A 16,281-nucleotide genomic window follows, 5' to 3' on the forward strand; every position below is an offset into this window, starting at 1 on the left:
TTTACATTCTTCTCTCCTGCAAAGAATTATGTTCTGTTACAGCTCAAGAGCTCTCTCCATATTGTCAAGCTCCCTTAAATTTTCAACCCCCAAAAGAGTTCACAGCACTACTTATTTTCGTCTACAAGCCAGCAGGTTTTGATTTAATAAGAAGTAATAATATTTTCCAATGTGGATTTATTCCAGGATAATCCAATGGCTTTTCAAAATGGAACTGCATTAGTTCTGTAAGGCTCTGATACAGGGTGGCTTCATGCCTTTCATTGCTGCCCTCCTGCTGGCTGGAATCCTGTTGCTTTGTGCCACAGGCTTCATATCATTTGCCAGCTCAGAGCCTGATTTTGGAAGCAAGAAGAGCTGAGCTCTCTTCCTGCTGCTGCCATGAAGTTATGAGCATGAGTGGTAGGCAGCTCTCCTTGTTGACAAGTACAACATCTCATGCTGCACTTCTTAAATTTGTGTGAACTGTTATGTTCTTGGTGGCTTTTTAAACTATTTTTTTGGGCTGACCTGAACTGTGTTTATTTAATTCCGTTAAGTTCACTGGTAAATCAGTAGCAAGGAGGAATATTTGCACAGATTCCCAAGACATGAAACTGCTCTGAGTTCATGGGTACTGGTTTGCACAGGGTCTTGAGGACTAATCTGATGGCCTTGGAGACAGCAGCAGCAAAAACTGTTGATCAGGGAGTGTTAGAGGAATTGATGAGGACAAAATGATTCATTTTGTGAGTAGATTCATTAGGGCTGAACCCATTTCTGAGTCCACCATGCCAGGGCAAGCAGCTCTGTAGGCTGTGTAAGGACTAGGAGTGCAAGGAAGCAGCAGTACCTCCGTGCTGTGTGAGCTGAGAGAAGGGCAAGCAGGAAGAACCTTTCCTTCCCCTCTTCCTCCCCCACTACCCATTACTCATTTTAAACATTAACCTTTTAGGGAAGTAGAAAACAATCACATATACTGGAAAGAAAAATTGGTTTGATCTTTTCCGTAATGGCTTTCGCAGCCCCAAGAAAACATGAAAGTTAATATTTAATACTAAGCCACAACAAAGAGAGGCTGTGAGTAAGGGGGGTGAGACGGGTTTTTTCTTGCCTTCAATGCTTACTGAGCTTCAGAAGCATCAGTAAGATCAGATTAAATTCAGAAGCACAAAGCACTTGATTAAGGTGGGGAGAAGAGTAAACTTTTCCCTGTGGGGAGGTGAGGTGACAGGAAACAGTTATTTCATTTTTGGGTTGCTTTTTATTGAGGTAAGTAATAGACATATTCCGTTGTCTCCGTGTTGTCAGAACACCTCTTCAGTCATCTCTTCCATATTTATTAGCAGAGAGGAGAAGGAGAAAGAGGTGAAATTTATAGAACATGCCATTAATTACTGCTTACCCTTCTGTTTTGATGCTAGCAAGTGATTTATTTCTAATAGGCGTGCACCGCAGGCATGGTAAACAGGCAACAAACCTGAATCAGTACCAGTGCTGGAACGAAAACTGTCAGCTCAAAAGTGCCCCAACAAACCTGTCAGAAAAAAAGTTTCATTAGAAGTCAAATAAATTCAGTTTATGACCAGCCATCTTTGTTCACTTTCGCTGCTAAGGTCACCAATTTGAGTTTAGTCGAGGGAAGCTGCAGCACTGAGGTCTTGAGAAATGTGCAGTACAGGCAGTAGCTGAGTAATGCTGGGAGAGTTAAATGCCATCAGAGAAGTGATCACAGAGGGAGAGAAAAATAGAGGCAGTGGAAATCTGGGCCATGCATATTTCAAGAGATAGAAGCTTAAATCTAAAATGGGTGGCACGGGTTGAAAAAATAAGACTATCACCTAACAGTGCTCCTTGAGGTTATGGGGTAGAAATCAGGGCACTTAGACTCTAACTGTAGTGAGTGGGGCTTGTTTTTAAAGTTTTGGGTTTAAAACTGGGTTTGCTGTGTTTCCAGGTACAGGAGGAAGAGCTTCGTGTCCTGTCGTAGGAGAGACAATGTAAGGGGACAGTCAGGTCAGTGCAAAGAAAACATAGAATAAATGCATTTTTCTCAAAAAGCTCTTAGGTTTCTCAGGTACCTCAGACTACCTTTTTGAAGCAATTTAAGTACTTGAGAGGTAGTTGCATATTTTAGGAATGCTGAGTGATTTACACTCAGCAAAACAGTAAACTTAAAACAGGTTCCAGGCTCATTTTCTGCTTTACTTCGTCTATATTTCCTCCATCATAAATTTGTGCTGACAATGTCCAGGTGCTCCTGCAGGGAAAAGGCAGGTAAATTTCTTCAGGGATTTTCTCTCTCCTTGAAATCTGTGATGAGCTTTCCTACTGTAATACACTCAAGTGTTTGGAAGGCTAATAAATTGAATGGGTAGGTATAGGAGATGAGATCTGTTTCACTCATCAAAACTGATTTATTTATAGTGTCATTTCTGAGAAGTTCCACTGTGGATCTTTTTGTAGTCTATCTACAAAAGATACCTAGTGAAAGCATTCATATTTTGTTAAAGTAGGAGTCAAACAGATGCAGGAGATGAGAGTATGTAGATATCCTTCTTTGTTTTGCTGTCAGAATATCATGCTTTGTCCTATACTTTGGAAAGCAATGCATTTTCCTTCTCTGGAGGGAACTGCAGGGTTTTAGTAATTGGAAAACATTAATAAATATTAATGTTTAATTAATATTAAAATAAACTGGGCAATAAACTGCAATAAACTGGGCTCATAAAACAGGGGATCACAAGCTTGCACCTCAGTTGACATTCTGGGTGAGCAGTTCACCTAGGACACCTCACCACCAGCTAAACAAGAAGCAGCTTTAGGTTCCTGAGTAAGAGATAGGACTGAAGCATCTTAGCACATGTGGCTCTCAGTCTTGTCTCCATTCCCTCATCAGCTGCTTCTTGTGCAGTTAACTCAGAAATTTTCCAGAAGCACCTGTCTTACAAACCTTGAATCTGCTACAGATTTCTGAAGCTCTTTCCCTAAAGGAAAGACCCTAAGTAAACATATACAACAGGCTCTAGCCCTTACGTTAGCTGGGGCTAGTATGTTCTGCTCAAGCACATGACAGACTGTAAGACAGACAACATGCTGAATCAGAAAAAAAGATATTAAATTGTATGTAACAGGCAACTGTTTGAGTACCTTTATCTGACTAAAAGGCCATGCAGCACAAAATGGAACTTGGAGCCCTGGTGGTTTATTATCAGATTATATAAGCTGACCAGTGTGCTGTTTGGAGTCTGTGCTTGCTTTCTTTCTTCCAGCTCTCTACAAAATGGAGGTCCTTAACCCCTAACCCTCTTGGTACTTGGAAACCTCAGGTTTGTGTTCACAGAGGGAATCTATCTTGCATCCTGTTCGTGCCATGCATCTGATGACTCGGAGTGATCCCTGCATTCCCAGCATGCTGCATACTCACAACTCAACTCAAACTACCAGGGTTGCCACTGTAGGCTTCTTTGGCAGTTTCCCAGCTTACTCAGAGAAAAAGAAAAAAAAAATCTTAATATTTAATGTGAAGTGGATATCCCTGGAGCCAGTTCTTCCCTTCCTCTCTTACACAAGGGAAGCCTCCGTTCCCTTCCTCACAGATCAGTGAATCTCACAGTGCATTCTCAGCAAGTGCAGCAGCGTTTGCAGGAATTGCACCTGTAGCACAGAGCAGAGAAACAGACTCAGCAGGGAAATCCTACATCACTCCACGAATAGAATTGTGTAGTTGGGGGAAAAAAATCTGTTTTAGCCCCCAATTTTATGTAAACACAGCTTCTTTCGGTTTCATCTAGTCCAGCTTTTATACTTGCAACAATGAAAGAACAGGTGATGCCCATGTAGTACTCAATACTAAGATGATTTGACACAAACCGCATACACATGTGGATTTGGGGTGGAAAAAGAGAGACCCCAGTTTGCATGTATGTTAATGACAGGCTTCCTTTTTTCACATGTGTCCTTAAAGAAATTCATAAGCCAGTAACATAAAGAGTAGACTGCAGGTTGAAGTACATATCCTGCATTTTCTGTTCCCTTACAAAGAGATGCTTATTCTGGGCACAGGTTTCACCTGTTTTTTCATATGTAGCCAGGAGTTCCTCTGGTATTCTTTTGACATCTGATGGCATGTTTCATAAGTGCTTAGATTCTGGAGAGTGGATAGGAATATTCTCCTACTAGGAACGCTGTCACAGTGCAGAAAGTTAGGATTTGTACCTCTTCTTTTTTGAAACTTTTCATGCTGACATTTTCTGTTCCAACAATGTAAGTAGAAAGCACTCCATTCGGAGCAATGAGCAGCTTCTTCCTACTGAAGCTAGCTCAGATTCCAGAAGCGCTCTGTGGGAAGGGAGAAAAAGGGTTGTAAGTCACATATTTAGCCAGCAGGATAATTAAGCCAGGAGGACTGAGATGAATAACTAAATTATCAGTACAAGTAAGTGTTAGAAGATTTTTTTCTGTATCTAGGTGCTAGGCATTATTTGTCTCAGCTTTTCAGTGTCCTATCCACTGTAACGGTTGTAAATGATAATTCTCTGTCTTTGCTTGGACAATCCAAACACACAGAAGGCCTCTTTCAGGGTCTTTTTTTGAAGAAGCAATCCCAATTCATTGCCTATTCTCATAAGTCAAGGAGGAGTGTTTGTTCTGGATCTGCTTATGCCTAGAGAGGTAACAGCAGCACTGGCTCAATAGTCTACATAGTACTAAATATAGGCAAACAAAAGGGGTAGTTGGCTAAGGCTCAGCACTGGGATCTGTGTTAAGCTGCAGGAATTACTGCCACAGCAGCAGGAACGCAACAGGCCATCTCTCTGCAGATTCAGTAAGGGCTGGAGATAAATACCTTCTTTGGCAAGAGTATCTGACTTAAGACCATCCTATCTATTGTGACAATACAATTCGTGCCACTTCTCCAGGGCAGCTAACAGCTATTACAAGCAAGTAATATCAATGCTAGCCTCCTATGCAGAGCCTGGTTTCACTGGGATCTTTGGCAGAACAAGATAAGCCCAGCAGTGTGTTGCTCTTCTGTTAACTGTGCACAACTTGTAATTGACGACTCCCTCATCGTCTAGATGAGCATTTCTACTACCACTTGTTTGTATTTTATGAACGTTGCAAGGTGTTTAGTATAAAGATACAACATGCATCCCTTAACATGCATTCTGTAATTATATTTTGACTTTAGTTTTGTACCAGGAGGTGGTGCAGTGTGGTATGGGATGGAGTCACAGAGAAATGTGGAGCAAGGATTTCTTTTAGAAGAGACACTCGATTAGTTCCTTTCCTCATTCTTTTCTCCTGAAGTCCCCAAGGATCCGTACCTACAAGCACAAGAAACAGTTTTCTCAGTACCATCGCTGCAGAGCAAATCTTGACTTAGGAAGATTGCCTGCTCTGTTTGCAGTTGCAAGCCACAAGTGGTGCAGTGAGAACTTGATGGTTATTTCTCTGATAAAGAAGCAAAACAGAAACCAGGCCTTGCCAGAAGCACAGTCAGGAGCTTTTTGCCCCTCTCTTCCACCTACATACAAACGCAGGGGAACAACCCCTTCCCTCGCCCTGCTACTCATGCTGCTTTTGATACTGTTGGCTTTCTGGGCTGCAAGCACACATTGCTGGCTTGTGTAGAGCTCCTTCTTCCACCAACACCCCCAAGTCCTTCCCATCAGGGCTGCTTTCAATCCATTCTCTGCCCAGCCTTTGTTTGTGCTTGGATAACACAAAGGGCCTCCAATAGATACAGACAGTCTGTAATTTATCTCTGGGCAGTCAGTGTCCAGGCCATTCCCCCAGGCACTGGATCACAGCCACAGCCACTCACTCAGCTTCCTACATAGTGACTTGTTAATGTGAAATCAAACCATCAATACAAGCTTCATCTCCAGTAATCCCCAGATAGGTCCATGGCCTGAAAGCAGAATTTCATACAAAGGCAAGGGGGATCAACAAAAAAAAAACGTGTTTCAGGAGTCTTAAGAAGTTATTGAAGTGAAAGTTTATTCACTGGGCTTGCAGCACAGAGTACCTGAGTTCCAGTTTCTGGACTTCATTCTTAGGTTATCCTCACAGTGTATAAAATCTAATATCATTCTTGCGCTCTATAGATGTGTTTAGAAAGCCTGTGTTCTGCCTAGCTCTCTGTGCCAAAGATCTCTCACGGACCAGGACCTTGAGCAGAGCCAAGAAAAGGCTCCAAGCATGAGAAGCTTGAAAATACTTGAAGGTGAAATAAATGGCCTTTTGTGTTTCCCTGCAGGTTTTCTCCTTGCCAATTTGTAGACCTATATAGCAAGTTACTGTGTGTAGTTGGCTGGTGTAACTCTGAAAATCTGTTAGAGAATGGGAGCACGCGTTTTGCTTGGTGCTTTAAGAACTCCACATTAGCTGTGCTCTGGGATAAGCTTCACTGCTTTTTGGTGATATAAAAACTTTTTATAAAAAATCTTTGGCCTAGCAGTTAGCTTGCAGAAGGCTTACTGTCCTTGTTTTCCCTGAAAATATTGGGTTTGTGTGGTGTGACATGCCATTTCTGGCACTTTCGTATGTATGCTCGGGCAGAGCACTTCCCAGAGCATCTGGGCTTTTCTCTCGTACTTCTTGTCCCCATCATCTCTCACATTCTTGGTTCCGTGCCCTCTGCACTTGGCCCCTATTTTATTTAGCAAAATCTCTCCACTCAGCGGTGGCTGCTTCAGCCTCCTGCCCTTAAGCTTTCTTAGCATCAGTGATTCCTTTCTTCTTGCTAAGTTTTCAATAAAGCCAGGAAAAGCCTGGTATTTATTCCTTTATGTACCAGAATATGCTGGTTAATTGAAAGGAAAAGAGATGGAGTACTTTGCAGTTGCACTAGAGCAGAGCTCAGTTAGGTAGATGTATGGTATTCATAACTATTAGCTTTTTTGCGGTTACCATCATACTGCTATACTGAATTTTAAGAACAATTTCTTGTTTAACTAGGCAGCATCAGTACCTGGAGTTTTTCAAGATCTCTCTTCTCAGAGATTCTGTTCACAGAGCAACAAGATGGCTGTCTTGTGCTATAAGCTCACACGGAAGAAAGGAATCACACTGGGTTTTTCCTCCACCAGAGCATTTTCAAGCAGTTATGCATATGAATTTTTAAAAGTTTAATATCTTGCTTCAGCAGTTAGGCAGTGCAAATGCATACAAGCTAGTGTGCTAAGATTGCCTTTGCGCTCTAAATGCAGTTTCTGTAGTATTAGTAAATTTAAGGGGTATTGCCTGTTCGCAGGATTTAGTCCTATGAAACAGCTCTTGAGCCTCCAACAGCTTGTTATTAATGGGTAAGACATTTTCTACAGTTACACAGTGGGGTTTTTATCTTTTAGTATGCTAATGCTGAAAAGAAAATAAATGCTTTTAAAAGTCAGGTCGTTTTGGATGTACCTTGATCCATTTTGTAGCAAAGAGTATTCTTTAACACAACAGGGTTTTTTGCTGTCTAGGTGAAGGTATGAGCGATGTAAGAGATTCACATGCAACTAACAGAATACTCACATTGTTAGCTTCAGGTCATTTCACTCAGAGAACAAATATGTGCCAGGTTGTTTTTCCTACACTAAGAGGCTAAAACATTTGCATCAGACCTACTTTCAGTGCACCTGACCTGGGTTAGCCCTTACACTTGCTAGTTAATTGATCTGTTAATCAAAGCTGATTTGGTGTTAGTTGTCCAGATTATCTTTCTGTCAGCTGAAATATATAGCAGGTAACAGATTTTAAATCAGTTTAACAAAGGCACAAGTTTTTGGTTTTCACTGATGTTCTAGAATAAAAGCTTTTTCCTCTTGCAATTTAGCCCTAGCTGTGATATTCCATCACCAGTGTTGCTGCTTTTTACAGAGAGCATGTTAGAAAGCAAAAACCAATGATTTCCAATAAATATAAAACAGTGTCCCAATTTATAAGCCTGCTTTTCCAAATGGATCCCTATAGGAAGCACTAAGCACTGCAGTGAATACCTGTGTTCCAACGCATTCCCTTAAAAATAAACAATCAACATATAATTGCAGAACTGGCGAACAAAGAAGTGACTACAGGAAATACTCTTCTCAATAAAGTAAGAAGAAAAGAAGCAAAAGCAAAAGCATTTTCCTAACAGCAGACCAGGAAAGCTATTTAACACTCATTTCTACATGAAAGCCTTTTGTAACTTCAGGCTGTTCTTCAATAGAGCTTGGTAGCCACCTTCAGCATCTTTGCCACCTCCTCACAGTGAGTTCCACATAATGATTTTTTCATGACAGTGCATTGCATATTGAAATGTCTCCTAATCTACAGCTCAGAACTGTTGTGTTGAATTGTGCAGTGAGATTAATTGATTATGTAGACTTTCAGTTAAGAAATAAGAAGTACCCCCATGCAGGGAAATGTAGCAGCCTAATGAAACAGAGCAATAGTCTCTGACACAGACTGATCAACTCTATATGTAATTCTCCTGTAAGAAATTATTGCACACTCCTACCTGCTGAATTCAGAGCTCAGTTACACTGAGCATACCCCATTACTGTGAGCAAATTACAGTGTAAATGGGCAGATTATTAAAAAGCAGGAAAGGAAACAGAAAAAGGGTTTATCTAGGATCACAATACAGATAGTGAGGGGAGAACGCACAGGGCCATGGCCTCAAAGTACCCAACGTGTAATCAGTGTTCACACATTCACTGACTGTTTCCACTGAATTGTGATAGTGAAATCACATATAGCACTTCAGGAAAGTAAAAACTCTTAAAGTTTTGCTTTTAAATGAAAGCCTGGGATACTGTCTCTTACCAGATTTAAACAAAGATCCTTTCTTCCCAACTGAGAAAATCACAGGCTGTTATTATGTGATCTCCCCTGCTCAAATACATGTTGAATAGTGAAGCAGGTTTACAAAATGAAAATCAGGATTCCTCCTAAATTTTTAATGAACTGTAATGGATGGACAGAGGAAGTGTAGCAGTTGTGCTCTAGAGGCAATGGCAAAAATAAGTGGGATGAAAGGAATCAGATGAGTTGTTCTGCAAGCAGAATCCTGTGTTTGGTTACAGAAAGCCTGAGTGTTTCCACACAGACAGTAATACAGAGATTCTGAGCTGCTCTGTGTCCTTGATTTTCAGTTACCTCATGACTCAGTGCTCACTTGTTCAGGGCCTCTGATTAATCACAATACGATATCTCCCAGCCTTCAAAAAAAAAAAAAAAAAAAAAGAAAAAGAAAAAAAAAAAAAGAAGAAAGGAAAAACAAAGCAAACAAACAAAAAAAAAGAAAAAACATACAACTCCCTGCCTTCAAAAACAAACAAACAAACAAAAACTACCTCAAAACAAACAAACAAAACCAAAACCAACAACAACAAAAAACACTTCCCTGTCTGTACTGGCCTGTTACTGCTTTCTAACTGCCCTCTTCTTTGGTTAGTGCTCAGATTTCAAACTTGAGAATGGATGGAAGAAATTCTCCTACTTCCCTTGACAGTAAGTTACCAGCTGTACTTCTAGAGGTGAAACACCAAGAGCCCCACCAATCTAGGCCAAAAAAAAATCACTATGATAACTAGCAACTCTCTTTCAAGATATCAGTACTACTGTAATTTGTTTTCATCTCCCATGTAGCTTCCCCAGTAGCTTATTAACCCATACAGGAATTGCTTGATCCACCAGCTATAGATATATAATCGGGTAGCCTGGATTGGTGGTCTAAGAATCTTGATGAAGTGCATGTGGAAAGAAATAATTAAGTACAAGAGCTCGTCCCGATTGCCCCCAGCATCTGGTTTAGCACACCTTCCAAAATGCTTACTGCAGTCATGCTGCCAGTAGGTAGTTTCAATACCTATGCTTTTTTTTTCTTTTGGGGTGTGTCTTGTTAAACTCTGCTTTAAAAACTTTGTGTAACATTTTGTTTGGGGACTCGGCGATTATAGCAAGCAAATGTTATCCTTATAGGTCATTAGCAACCAAGGAACTCATTTTGCATCAGGAGAGGCAGTGCACCAGATGGTGCTTCTGAGCACATGGTAAAAAACAGCTGCTTTGCTACTTACATATTTCTTTGCTTGCACAGCTAACTGCTTTTGATTAAGGTAAAAGTATAAAAAATATATGCTGTAACTATTTTTTTAGTTTGAATTCTGTTGCAAGAAAAGCACTAAGGTGCACCCTAAGCTTGTTAACCATGGTATTAGCAACAACATCAATACACTGACAGCACATTGCTGTCCCCATTCACCTTAAGTAAGCTGGTGATGCACCTGTCAAGATGAGAAACAGTGGGACAGAACATTCAACTGCATCTTATGTACAGGAGAGCACAGAATGAGAATGAAAACAGGGAATTTAGTCATTCTATTCATTATGTGTCCTGCTGGGAATAGGATGAGTCTTCTCATCAGTGCTCAAAAGCAGTGGTTGGAGGGTTACACTTAGGAACAGCATAACTACCTTGGGCAGTTCTTAGGAAGCTGACTGTGAGTTGCAGGAGCATGGGGTGGTTGCTCATTAGCAATCCTGGAAGGCTGGCTAGCACTCCCTGCTTCTCCAAGGCAGGCTTGGGTACTAATATGGGCCAGGATGCTTCTAGCAAAGCCTGTGCTGCCCAGCCCTGTGTCTCCCTACAGGTCAGCTGCCCCATTGGGTTGTTTTCTTTGTCTCCCACAAGATTTCTTCTTACCAGCTGGTTTCTTTAGCAGAACAAAGTTGAGCATTTTTAGGTGCCGTTACTCTTCAGTAGTAGAAATGTGCTTAGGTCAGTTCTGTGACACATTCTGAGCCACACAGATAGGACACAGGTACAGTAATCTAATGAAAGACCATTCTGCAGTCTTAGTTACTTTACCTTAGACTGTACTTTCTCTTCTGGAGGCAGCCCCTCTGTACCCAGACCATAAGCTGCTGGTTTCCTGCCTCTCCTGCTCAGCAGGGAGCTCTCCTAGTTCTCAGTATCGTTCTCTGCAGCTGTGGCTAGGTTGTGGCAGCCCATTTCTCCTCCCTCCCTTATCCCCCATTCAGCTGTAGTCAACGCTTCATTTGAGGCAATAAAACTAGCTTTTATTGACTTTCAAACATAAAAATATACACAAAGCAATCAATTCGAGTAGCAAAACAAGAGCCCCTTGTTTACCAACCCTCCCACACAACACCCACTATTAACATTATGCATTTGTAAACATCTAGTGTTTTTATAATGTATTTATTTAGTTTGATAGTACTAATGCACTTGCTTGGTCTGTCAGGCAGAGCAAGTTATTAAAAGCAGGGGAAAGGAAGGCAAATAGTGGTGGGAAGCACTAAGAAGATACAAATTTGTACACTGCACTTTTGGATAAGTTCAGAAAGAAAGCTATTAAAAGACATGCCCCAGTGAGCAAGAAAGAAAGGCAAGCCAAACATCTCACAAGTTGCTTTCTAAGGGAACACAGCCATTCAGTTTTCTGCTTCTACCCCATCCAGGTTGGAAGCCCTCTGTACTACACCCGGGCTTGTGAGACAGCCAGAACTACGCAGCAGACATCCAGGCTGAAGATGACAAAAAAAGGTTTTCCTCCTATCAAATGCGAGTCAGAGTTTCCTTCTTATTAGTCTTTTTGTTGTTGTTTTGAGGATACCACACAGGGCAATTAATAGTCCTTTCATAGTCCCCAGGAAGCCTCTCCCTTGCCAGGTTATTGCATTGGGCTTGACCTTAGCTTTTTTTAAGCAGAGGACTTGAGTTTCTTCAGCCACCTGCAGAGAGGGCTTGGCCTGCACATCTTGCCACGTGGCCTCTTGCGTACCAAGTTGCCTTCTGCTGGTGCCTGGGCAGTCACCACATCTTTCACATCTCTAGCTCCTGTCTCTACAGCAGCCTGCAGATGCACGTCAGGTTTTGTTACTCCCACATCCCCTGAAGCTGGCTGAGGCATTGCAGCTCTTCCCTCAGCTGGAGCACACACTGTGTCTGGACTCACCGGTGTAGCAGGCTTGGTTTCAGTCTCTTCTTTGTAAGGCTGGATCTCACCAAGGTGTTGTAGCTCTGTGGTTTGCACTGCTATCTGTTCCACAGACTTCTGCAGGTATTCTAGAGATGAGGCTATTTCATTTTCTATGTCTTCATTCTGTGTCCTTGTAGCATTATCTTGTGATTTCTCCTTTGGAAGACTGCTCTGCAGCACAGCCCCCAGAGCCTTCTGGGCAACAGGGAGATCACCTTCTGCATTTCCTTGCTCAGTTGCCTGCCTTTTAGAACTCCTGAACTTTCTACAGCAATACCTCTTGTGACTGATTTTGTTTCCCATGATCGAGATGCACACCAATAATCCTGCTAGCAGCCTTCTTCAGCAAGCCTTTAGGCTTTGGAATACTGAAAGACTTGGGCATAAACAAAGCAATGCCTAGAAGCAGACACAGAGCCCAACTTCTTCCTTGGTGCTAAGCTGACAGACCACTCCAGAGCCAATTATCCCACCTGCAATACAGTAAGAAATTCATTAGGACCCACACCCTGTCCCTTTGTATCCCAAGTATCACCTTGGGTGATTTTTCTAACATGTGATAAGAAAGTTGAAAACTCAATGTGAAACCTCCCTCCAAGAAGAGAGATTTTGCTTCAAACTGTAGGTTAATTCTCTTACCTACAACTGGAACAAGAGCAACATGATTTGCGGATTTTCCTGTGCCTAAGCACTGTTACCATCTCATTTTTATTTTGACCAGGAAAGACCCTCTAAAGTGAAGCTCAGATTCACATCTTATTTCAGAGGGGGCTGGACACAAGTTGCAAGATTTACTGTTTTATTCTGTCTTAGTTCAAGGGACAGTCTTTTTTGGTCTTTTGATATCAATAAGAGCACTTAGGAAGGAAGTCAGTTACTCACCATGACTCTCAGCCAATACTGCACTTTGCAGCTATTAGTTTGTATTACCAAAGTAAATAGTATTTAGGTCTCCTCTTATTTCCTAGCCCATTTGTTAATTGTGGGAATAAATTCACATTCAGACAGGGTACTCCTATATAGGCTTGGTAGGATGTGGAAGGGAGGAAGAAGGAAAAGCAGAATGCCTCTTTGTTGAGAGATCAGAAATGGGTGGATTTCAGACCCTTTGGTAATTATTTTATCAGTCATTTACTCAGTTTCTAGAAAGCACGGAAGTGTCATCACTTCAAACTCAAGTCAGAATCAGGACAGTACATTTCAAATGCAGAGAATATTTTACCTCGAGTTATGTTTGGAGAGTGTTGTTATAAAACCACAGGATCATTAGAAAATAGATTAAGTACTTTGCAGAGAAAGATTTCAAAGGGAATTAATAGATGGAGTTGTATGTGGGTCCCTCTTTCCCTTTTCTGAAAGGTTTTCTTGTACTTTATCTTATGCAGATTAGCCATAGTTGCTAGAAAGAAGTAAACACAATTTAAACTCATAATTCAGCAACAATAAAATTGCTGTTGCTGGCAGAGAAACTGCAAATGAAGCATTATTTAAACCATTTCCAGCATCACAACTTCTCAGCCTTTATTTCTTACTCAGGTTGATAAGGTTTTGCTCTTAAGTAGGGTAGTTGGTGACACCAAGCCTTTTCCCCATAAGTCCCAGATCATTAATTCTCCTAAACTGCTGTTCCACTGCAAATCCAGTGCCACTTCTTATAGCTAAATATTTAAAGCAAAATAGAGCCACTGTGCAACCTGATATGATTACTGATGGTTCGGCACAAAGTTTAGCCATCACAATGTAAAATAACAGGAACCACAGAAAAACAGATCTATAATTTAGGGACTACAATTTTTAAATTGATGCTAATGGACCCAGAGCAGTTTTGATGCACCGTTTGAACTGTTTTTATGGATAGAATCTGCAGAAATGTGCGATTCCGTGCCAATTAGGCACTCACAAGACTGCATGAGCTTCAAACTACATAGCTCTAAGAAGGAAAAAGCAGGAAAGACAAACTCAGTCACTTTCATTGTGGAAGAAAACAATATCAGAAGACAAAGACATGCTATTTGATGCCAAGGCTAGAAAGAGGTCAACTTACAAATAAATTAGTGTTTTGTCAGGTTGACTGTTCAGAGTAGGCAATTGCTGTGGCAACAGCAATGATTTTGTGTAAATGAATATAGCAGGGAAATGTTTCATGTGATTTTGGAAGGGCAGCATAATGCTAGGAGAAGAAAGCAAAATAATAGTTTATTCTATGATGTGTTTACATTTGTTATATGTTGCCATCACTACAGCAGCTCTTCAAAAATCTGAGGATTGACAGATTCTTCTGCTGTTATCTCAAGAGAGGTGTTATTTATGGAAGGGCATAAAGATATACTTATTATTGTAAATACAAATGCACCAGTCATTTTTTATATGTAGTAAAATTGTTTCCCCTTCCTGATCCGAATTTGGCCATTTCACGCTGCGAATGTTCATTCACTTTTCTAGTAGCCCCACACTCTTGCTGCCAATATTGGAACTGTTTAGTGGAGGTTTGGATGGTACCATAAGAACCACCCCTTTTGCTAAAAGCAGGAGGTAAGCCCTCCTGAAACAAGGTGACAGGAGAAACACTGAAGACTAGAGAACCCATCAGAAACGGCATGCATGTCCCTGAATTTCAAGGTGATCCCTGTCCAGAGCTCCAGCTCTGACTAATGTGCATCCACCATGATGTGTGAATTAAGGGTAAACAATGTCCCTAGACTCCCGCGGGTGCACTTGAGGATATTCTCAGATACCAGCAGGGCAGAAGATGAGACTGCCACTGAGGATAAGAGCAGTTATTTATCCCTCTCTTGTACTGATTTGAAAAGCACAGATAGAAATCCATTTTTTGGCAAGTAATCAGAGAAGAAAAGCATTGTTTAAGGCATTATTTTCCTGCTGGTACCCTGATAGCCAGTAGCTTCACTTAGATAGAAAACATACAGAATTATGACTAGGACAGAGCCTCCATAATCACCACCTTATGCCACAGCTTTGACAAAATTCTAGAGCTCTAAAGTAAGAGGAAAAAAAAACAATGAAAGCCAACAAGCTGGTGACAATCCACCTTAAGTCACTAAAGTAAGAAACCCACCCCAACATCTCACACATCAAAAGCTCCTGTCTGTATTTCTTAATTTCTTAAATAAATTCTTATTTTTTTGTGCTTCCGCAGGCTAGGTGATCTTTAAAGTCCCTTCCTTGCAACCTGAGCCATTCTATGATTTTACTACTCATCTAACACAAATTGGGATAATTTATTTTAACATACACAAAGCTTAATGCATACTACTAGGATTTTGTTCTGAGAAGAGAGCATAACTACAGTTCTGCCAATACATAAAGGTTGAACTCTACCTCACTAGAGCAGACATATAATAATGAAATACATAAAAACCTAAAAAAAAAAAAAAAACAAAACACACAAAACCACCACCCAAACTTGAGTCTTCCAGCATCCTCACTCACCTTCAGATGAAAACACCCCCACATACAGCTATCAGCACACAACTTGTAAGAGCAGGTGGGCCTTAAATAGGGCAGGGCAGCCACTCCAAATTACTTCCCTCCAGAACCTAATGATTGAATTATTGTTCCCTTATGCCAGCTCTGCTGCCTGAAAAGAAGAGGTGAGGAATTGTTTGCGTTCCATGTTTGTGAAACATCATATCATGTTCTTTGCTGGTTCAATTCATAAGCCTCTATGCATTTTGGATATCATCATCTTTTTTTCCTGAAATGTTTATACAAAACTGAAGAGAAATGTAATAGGGTATTTCTACCTGCAAATTGACAATAATAACCAGTATCGTAGACCAAGCAACAGCTACACAGTAGGCTTTAGGAAAAAAAAGCTTGTATCTTGGGTGTTATACTGTGGTTCTTAGGCACAATACATCTTCCTCACATGGAGGAACAGCAGATCTCAGCTGCTTTTCATCCGTTCCAAAGTGTTGCTGGCTGCTTGCATTGTGTGTCTGCAGCAAAGGAGGCAGAGCTGCTTGAGACTCTGTGATCATGTTTTCTCTGGCTGCAGAGTGCTTTCTCTCAGGAAGGTTGTTTTGACTGGCTTTTGTTTCTGAACTTGTTAAAATTTCCTGTCCTGTTGTCAAATCGCCTACAGGTTTTGTGGCTTGAAATTTGGACTTATATCTTACCAAGGGAGAGGTGCTCAAAGAAGCAAGGAAAACATTTTGTTGCCGAAGGCCAGGAAGGGATGCGCTTTTAAAGTTAAAAAAAATAATGTTTTGTATTGACAAATAATATTGACCAACAGCTGAAGCCTTGGTTAAGGGAATTGTTTGAGTTTTGACCAGCTGTTTTCAGAACACTTCAC

General features: G+C 41.0%; 1 protein-coding gene and 1 long non-coding RNA gene across 2 annotated transcripts in view; one reads left to right on the top strand and one right to left on the bottom strand.

The window, feature by feature from the left end:
- The window catches only part of LOC311422437 (uncharacterized protein), a 128,365-nt gene that overhangs the window by 17,624 nt on the left and 94,460 nt on the right, over positions 1 to 16,281 (top strand). The window contains exon 5 of the mRNA XM_084495507.1: positions 1,937 to 1,995. The gene's annotated coding sequence lies outside the window, so the exon portion shown is untranslated. The remainder of the gene's footprint in view (positions 1 to 1,936; positions 1,996 to 16,281) is intronic.
- Positions 11,019 to 15,459, bottom strand: LOC311422439. The gene is made up of 2 exons (XR_014685360.1): positions 15,414 to 15,459; positions 11,019 to 12,436 (listed from the first exon to the last, which is right to left on the bottom strand). It is a non-coding gene; the product is annotated as an uncharacterized lncRNA (long non-coding RNA).

The sequence above is a fragment of the Aythya ferina genome (assembly GCF_964211825.1).
Source record: "Aythya ferina genome assembly, chromosome: 22".
NCBI lineage: Eukaryota > Metazoa > Chordata > Aves > Anseriformes > Anatidae > Aythya > Aythya ferina.